The 8,044-nt window shown below is 42.1% G+C and overlaps 1 protein-coding gene across 1 annotated transcript in view; it reads right to left on the bottom strand.

Annotated features, from left to right (window-relative positions):
• Window positions 1-3,782: 3,782 nt before the first annotated feature.
• LOC111867314 (solute carrier family 2, facilitated glucose transporter member 10) overlaps window positions 3,783-8,044 on the bottom strand; it is a 42,038-nt gene continuing 37,776 nt past the window's right edge. Inside the window, exon 7 of the mRNA XM_023857060.2 lies at window positions 3,783-4,286. The gene's annotated coding sequence lies outside the window, so the exon portion shown is untranslated. The remainder of the gene's footprint in view (window positions 4,287-8,044) is intronic.

Genomic DNA, 8,044 nt, shown 5'->3' with positions numbered 1-8,044 from the left:
CTTTTGACGAGTTAAAGTTGAAACTGATCTCAGCCCCAATCCTCGCTTGTCCAGATTTCAGCCAACCCATGACATTGCAGACCGACGCCAGTTTCTCCGGATTGGGTGCCGTTTTGACGCAAGGCGACGATGGAGTGGAAAAGGTAATTGCTTACGCCAGTCGCGCACTTTCGGAAGCAGAAAAGAAGTATTCCGTAACTGAGAAGGAATTGTTGGCTGCCTTATGGGCCATCAGGAAATTCCGCCCTTACTTAGTGGGGTACCACTTCATTTTGTGTACCGACCATTACGCTCTGAAATGGATAAATAGTCTGAAAAATCCTTCGGGAAGGCTAGCCCGTTGGTCGTTAGAGCTGCAGGACCACAGCTTTGCGGTCATGCATCGTAAGGGCATGCTTCATCAGGTTCCTGATGTGCTATCTAGGATTAATGCCCTAGGAGCTCCTATAGCGGACAAAACCCTGGTGGATTTTGAGAACCTCCACGATGAGTGGTATGTGGGTAGGCGGCAGCAGGTCCAACAAGAACCAAACAAATGGCCCGATTGGCGAGTGGAAGGAAATTGGCTGTATCATCTTAAGTTAGATCAACTGGCAGAAGTGACTGATGGAACAACAACCAGGTGGAAATTAGTAGTTCCACAAGACTTCCGAGAGAAGATATTTAAGGAGAACCACGATCTTCCGACAGCAGGACACCTGGGCATAACTAAGACGTTTCTGCGGATTGCCCAGGCTTACTTTTGGCCAGGGCTATTTAGGGACGTCGTTCGGTACGTTAAGTCCTGCGACGTTTGTCAAGTACATAAGGTGGAACAGCAGGTGCCCCGGGGCCAAATGGGATGTAGGAAGCAGAACGATCCTTGGGTGACCGTTATGTCCGATACATTAGGCCCATATCCAAGAACTAAAATGGGGCATCGTTATATAGTCGTGTTCCAGGATTCCTTCACCAAATGGGTCGAATGTAAACGCCTAAGAGCTGCCACAACTAAAGCAGTCTTGGAAGCTTTTCAGGAGCAAGTTATATAACAATGGGGGTTACCAAGCGTGCTACTGAGTGATAACGGTCCGCAATATATGAGCAAGCTCATGGCCACCATTGCTGACACCTACGGCATATTCCAGACGTTTACTCCTTATTATTGCCCTCAGGCCAATCCTACCGAACGGGTAAATAGAGTAATTAAAACAATGATTTCTTCCTATTTAGGACAACATCATAACAACTGGGATTTCTATCTACGAGAATTTGTGTATGCCCTGAATACCGCAGTGCACTTGGCAATATATGCCGGCCTACCTGAACCTGGGCAGAGAGCTGAAACTGCCTAGCATGATGGACGCTTCGGAAGGATCTCCGGAGCTGGACCCTACTCTTCCACAGGAGTGGGCTGAACAAATCTCGGCACTTCGAAATATATATCTCTTGGTATGAGATGACTTAGAAGAAGCGTATGAGAAAGCAAGTCGCCGATACAACTTGCGACGTAGGGACTCGGTATTTAAGGTAGGAGATTCTGTACTAAGAAAAAACTATGCCTTGAGCTCAGCTGGCGAGAAGGTTACCGCCAGTCTGTTGCCTAAGTATCTTGGTCCTTATACAATTAAAAGACGAATTTCGGCCGTAACGTATGAGCTAGAATCAAGAAATGGCAAGGCCTTAGGCCAATGGCATATTAAAGATTTAAAGCCCTACCATGGTAGATTATAGGAAGACCGCGGGCTTTGTCAGAAATTCGGTGAGTAAGAAGTCCGAGAATTGACCCTCGTAGAAGAAAGAGAAAGGAGGGGGATATGTCGACACGCTCGCGCGCAGGGGGGAACCCATATGGGAGTATTGGTGCAGGGGTAGTGTTGAACGTAGAGGGCAGAAAGTAGAGAGTAAAGAGTAGTGTTGAACATAGAGGGTAGAAAGTAGAGAGAGTAGAGGTGAGGTAGCTACCGCCACTGAAATGGGATCCCACTAAGAAACGTATATACAGAGTTAACCTTGCAACTATACAGAGAGGAACTCGAGGCTGCAGAAAAATGGCCTCGTGAAGTTAATTTAAGGTCCTAAATTATGCGCTAGTGCAAGGAAAATCCATGTCTAATGACAGTAGCCATTCTGTACCACTACTGATATGACTTTCGATGTATGCATACACACATATTTGTGAAGGTTTAGTTGGCCGTTTTGTACCACTGTTGATATGACTTCCGATGTATGCATACACACATATTTGTGAAGGTTTAGTTGGCCGTTTAGTACCACTATGTAAGGTGTAACATCAGGGGAGTTCGCTCCAGAAACTCCAACGTTCAAAGAAAAGGAGGTAGATGATGCAAAAATAATGTATTTTTATTTGTAAGACATAATCTTGGTATCTTATACCCAATTATTTATTGTATCAGTTAGGAAACTTTTATGTTCTAGCGTATTTCTAATGTTTAGTCCTTCCCAGAACAATACCCCTGGGTAAGAGAGCTGCACGTTATGTCAACTACCTCGCCAAGATATTTGTTAAGGCACCGGAAGAAGGTCCTGAGACGTGTACTAATCTATAGGTATAAGTAATAAGAGAGATTACGTATGTTGTCTACTAATCATCCACGCAGATGACAGGTTGGGACTAAAGGTGGGACATATTGTATATTCTGTTATGTGAACCGGCCTAAGCAATTGTATGCTTGTAGCAGTTATTGGAGGGTAAATCCACTAGGAAGTGGATAAAACTTGTAATCCTGAGGGCTTAAACCTTTCCGATGCCGTATGCCTGGATTTATCCTTTTAATTAGGCTTAGAAGGGTACTGGTAAGCCCGAGTAATAGGAAATTTTGTCCCGCTACGTGGCCCAAAATTTCCTCCTAGGGAGGGAAGAGTGTTAAGAGTACGATGCTCCGGCCGGAGCTATGTTTGAAAAGCCTCGGTGATCTGGCAACACTGCCTTGGGAGACGCTTGGCAGTCCTGTATACGCAGCCCACCCCCTTATGTCCACGGAGGGGGGGGGAGCAGCAGGGGATACGAGTAGTGATAGCCAGACAAGTTGGTTGTTGGTAACGAGGAACTAGAGAGAGGCAGTGGAGGCTCCTCTGGCAGAGGGACATCGCGGTACAAGGAACCGCAGGAACAGGAGTTGAAGGCGCCCCAGTGGGCCCTATCTTTGGGGGAGGAGGGGGTTCGAACTTGGGCCAACGAACCGTAAGTAGCGGAATTCGGGCTTACCCAGCTATTTGACCCTACTCAGGTTGGAGGAGGCCCCATACCTTGCCAAATTAAGTTCCGAAAAAAAATTGAAAGAAAGGATATGGCGGAACAAAAGAGTTTGTCCCCACCGGTGTGTACTGATGTAGTGAGGCCACTCCAATAGGTCCATAGTATTTTCTTTATTATACAACAGAAATAAATACTGCTGTATTATGTGATCACTGAGACGGGCATTAATGACCTACCCGGCCCATTAGGATCCTACCANAGTAAGAAAGTATCACATGGTGCTGCTCTTAATCATTTGGAATCCTTACTAGACTATCTTGAGAGTGAAGAAAACAGTTTATTAAGTGACAAGCTAATATTACATAGGCTTCGTACGCNAGTCAGTCAGTGAGTCCTGGAGCTACCGCCGAGTTAGCCAGCAACTAGTCAGTTGTATTCTGGCATTTGGAGTGTACTAATTGTGATACTGCAGATAGCAGTAATCGTAAATCTGTAATTTGGGTGATTGTAAGTGCGAGTGTGAAATAAAATTCGCTACATCGAATACATCGAGAATTTATTTGTCGCGATATAAGCCCGATACGCGACAGTATTATGAAGGTACAGTATTACAGTACTACTTTTAATAAAATTTGTCTCAACCGGTTTTTGATTAATCATGATTTCCATCCCCACCATTATCCCGGATAATCGAGAGTTGAGTGTACTATGAGTAGGTATCTGACCCTGAATAACAGATGTATGAATTCCTATTTTCTATTATTCTGTCACTCAGCATACAATGAAGCCTTTGATTGTGTAGCAGCTGTAATGTTGTGTCATGAGACTTCTGATCACTCATGACTTAAAAGTGCCAAAATTCATCAATGGCTGTCTGCAGTATTTGACGAGAATACTATGCAAGAATCCAGGATGTTTGATTGGTACAAATTTCCAGGCAGCCAGAAGTCCTTTCTTGATAATGCTTGAATTGATGTGCTGTGGTCTGCTACTGTTGAGACAAACATTTGTAGTTCTAAGGTCTGTTTCTTTGCCAACTGCTGTGTGACTCCATGTGAGACTTCTGACCAGACTGGATCTGTGGAAACTACCATTCAAGAACCCTTTGGGTTTAAATGAGCATTAAATAAACAGATGAAAAAACAGCTGAACATGAACCAGAAAAATGTGTGTGAAGCACATGAAGCACCCTCCAGATGGAAGAAGTGACTTTATGGAAAGAAGAGGAACTTGTGAAGAAACTGACAAACACATTCTGGCAAGCAACAGAGAACAAAACACTGGATCCAACCAAGTGACCTATACCAGGAAATAAGAGTCAACCTTCTACAAGCAACAAATGCCTTCTGGGGCACTTTCAAGGTTACCCATATCTACATTCTTTCATGTGGAACAACAGTGATTGCCAAATGTCAATCCTCTATAGTTAAGGCATGCATGCAATGATCAATTCAACATAAAAGGTCATTCTTATATACAGGAAAAAGTGACTCTTCAAGAAAACAATAGTCACATACAGCTCTACAGCAAAATTGATGTTCCTGAAGTGGGCTGTGAAGTGCTTAAACACCCTCCTCATACTCAACATGTAGCTCCCAATAATTTATGTCTCTTTGGATAAATAAAGGAGTCAATGGGAGACCGAAAGTCTGAACACAGTGCACAGCATGTTAGTTATGTGTGGTGAAGTTTCAGGACTTCTTTGCAATTAGGTTTATGGAACTGATACAGCAATACAAAAAAATGTGTGGAGTTTGGGGGGAACTACATAAAGGCCCATAAGTGCCATTAAGTCTTGCAAAAATATGTATTACATACATAATTATACTGTGACATATCAACCCATTGCTAGGCAACGACTCAGTAAACATATTCCAGCGAACATGCAACAGTAGATGTGGTCTCTGTGGAACCATGGTACAACGCATTGCTATGCAACACAACAATACTCAACAAAAGAAGATAGTGTTTTCTACGGGGTCTGACCCTGGGCTATATAACAAGAGTCTATTTGTAGTTAGGGAGATGAGTAGGATTACCTCCACCGTGACCCTGCGAGTCGTAGGAGGTGATGAAAAGAGAAGTCTCAAATGTGAGAGAGTAAAATATGGTCGCAAGTCCCAAGGGACTAGGACCCTAGAAACACTGCGCTGACAAGGGCCAGCAGCATATACAAAAGACAGACCCATCCTCTCATCAGAGAGGGCGCCCCACAGAAACAAGACCGTAACTGTCGAGGAGTAATAAAAATCTGGTCATGAGCCCCAGGAGGGTGCTTGATACCAAGACTTAATGACTGACTGATCGTCAGTCGCAATATGACTTTGACTTTGAGTTAGGGAGATTAGATTAGAGAATTGAAATTGGGAGGTGAGAAGCTGTAGGAATACAGAACAGTAGTCGGCAGAGAATTGGATCAAGTCTTCAGAATTAGCGGCTGCAGGAAATGGCAAGATGAATTACACTATCCCAAGAAGTTGTCATGTGTGAGCTGAAGTGACAGTGAGACTGTAATAAACCCGTTGCCAGGATATTACTAGTGAAGACTGAGAATCCCAGTGTGTGCAATGGTGAATTGAAAGTGTGTAGGTTAGCGATACCACTAGAATTGCCTGCAGTCCCAAACTGTGTATATGTATAAGTGTCAATAAATGCAATCATCCAATCCAGAACCTGTTATTATTTGTCATGGAACCCTGGACACATGCCAATATTAAGTTCTGGAATTTACTGTGCATTCCTCACACATTTATTTATATATGATGTGTCATTCATGAAACTGAAAATTACAAAATAACTTCAACCAGAAAACAGGAACTAAACTGACTGATAGAGCAGTAATGCCCTAGTGCATTTGTAAAGTATCTGATTCAAATTTTGACCAAGTTACTGACTATCCTGACTGGGTTTATCATGGTTTATCTCTTCAAGCAAATACTAGGATAATGCTTTAAAATAGGCCAAAAAACCTCTATCAAAATCTTTATCTTTTCTCTGTTCAAGATTTTCCCATGGTGATCAATGCTACATAAGAAGAAAGCAGTCTTCTGGGATTTGGCACCGTGTATAAGTGGTGTTAACCGACGTTTCGGAGCAACGTATCGCCTCCATCTTCAGGGTAGAAGAAAAAGTATAAGAAATCTGCAAGCGACAAGACCGTGAGAACGGTAAAAGCAGACCTCAAATCTTACAATGCTACATAACCTCTGCAGTTTAAACAATGTCATTAAATAGCCTAAAATCACTCAATTAATCACTGAGCTCTAAATTTTCTTAATCAGGCGAACATTTAATGACATACACGTTTTACACTATTGATATTTTATTTATGTGTAGACACTGTCAACATTATGTGATTATAAACACAAAATTTCATAGCTCTTCATCAGTCTGTTCAATAGCTAAAAGAAGCAGACAGGTAAAAATTTAAGAATGACAATTACTCTGACAGAAAATGTAACCAACAGAATTATTAACCTTTAACATGCGGACTTTTAAATTGCCAGCAGCCCTGTACGGCCAGAATTTAAATTGCCCTAATTAATTATCATTGCAAACTTTCAGAAAAAAAATGCATATTTTCTGTTCTATGCAACATAGAAATATGAACTAAAAAGAACCTGAAAGACAACAAAGTTTTCTACATATATGTAAAAGAGCAAGTTTTACAAATGAAAATTAACTGTGATTATTTTGTCACGAAATGCATAATATAATCTTTATTATATACTAGCTGTGCCCAGCCACGCCTTGCTGTGGCTCAGTCTGCCCGTTGCAGATTTCTGCTGTGAAATCCATGTTCATACTGGAATTTTCCTTGCGCATTCGAAGGAAAATATCTTCAGCCATGTGCTGCTTTGTTGATTCCTCGATTCCTACGTGACGACCCATTGTTATTGTGTTGTCTCTGTGGGAACGCTCCGTGTATTCATCGTAACCGTGGGGATTTGATACAGTATCGCTATTGTTACTTCCTATGCAACGGTCTGTTCTAGCGTTTCCATAGGGGTCACTCTTCTGAATTCCAAATTCCAATTCCGGTTTTCAAAAGCTGCATGTCTTTACCTGTCACAGGTGTGACATCTATATAATGGGTATATAGAAACACGTGCATGTTCAAATGCAACGTTGTATCAAAGTTTCAAAGCAATCGGTGAAGAACTTTCGGAGATCTTCGAGGGCTAACAAACCAACATTTACATTTTTATTTATCATCATCATCATCATCAGTAACCTGTCAGACGAAAGGTCCACAGTCTCTTCCAAAACAATTCCTCCACTTAATGCGATCTAGAGCTTTCTCCTTCAAATGACAGTATCCTCTTCTGTCCCCAACGTCATCCAGCATCTTCATACGTCTTCTTCCTCGTCTTCTTGTCACTTCTATTAGCCCCTCTATCTTTCCTTCAATAACTTCTTTTAGAAGGCAGTTTCTGCGTAAAAATGACCAATTCAATTAGCCTTCCGTTTTCTTATTTCGTGTAGGATATTGTAACGTGTCTTGCTACTGAGAAGGCCGTAGAGATTGTTAATTGGTTTATTCAACAACCTACAAGTAACGGCTACAATTAATTATCACACAGTTGCAGGGTTTCACACTTTATAACCCTAATCGCATTAATCTGTTTACAGTGTTTGCGGGGTTTCACGATTTATAACCCTATTCGCAAATCAATTCACTCTTTTGTCTTCAGTAGTCTACATGTTTACAGTACGGGAGCTATGTATCACTGTATCACACACTCCCAATTACACAATTACATACACGTCCGGTTCTTCTTTCCGCGACAGCTGCTATACTCCAACTGTAGTCGGCTGACTGGAGAACTGTTGATAACACACTCG

Source organism: Cryptotermes secundus, unplaced genomic scaffold, assembly GCF_002891405.2.
Source record: "Cryptotermes secundus unplaced genomic scaffold, Csec_1.0 scaffold1882, whole genome shotgun sequence".
In the NCBI taxonomy this organism is placed as follows: Eukaryota; Metazoa; Arthropoda; class Insecta; order Blattodea; family Kalotermitidae; genus Cryptotermes; species Cryptotermes secundus.
This window is presented reverse-complemented; position numbering and strand designations above follow the sequence as displayed.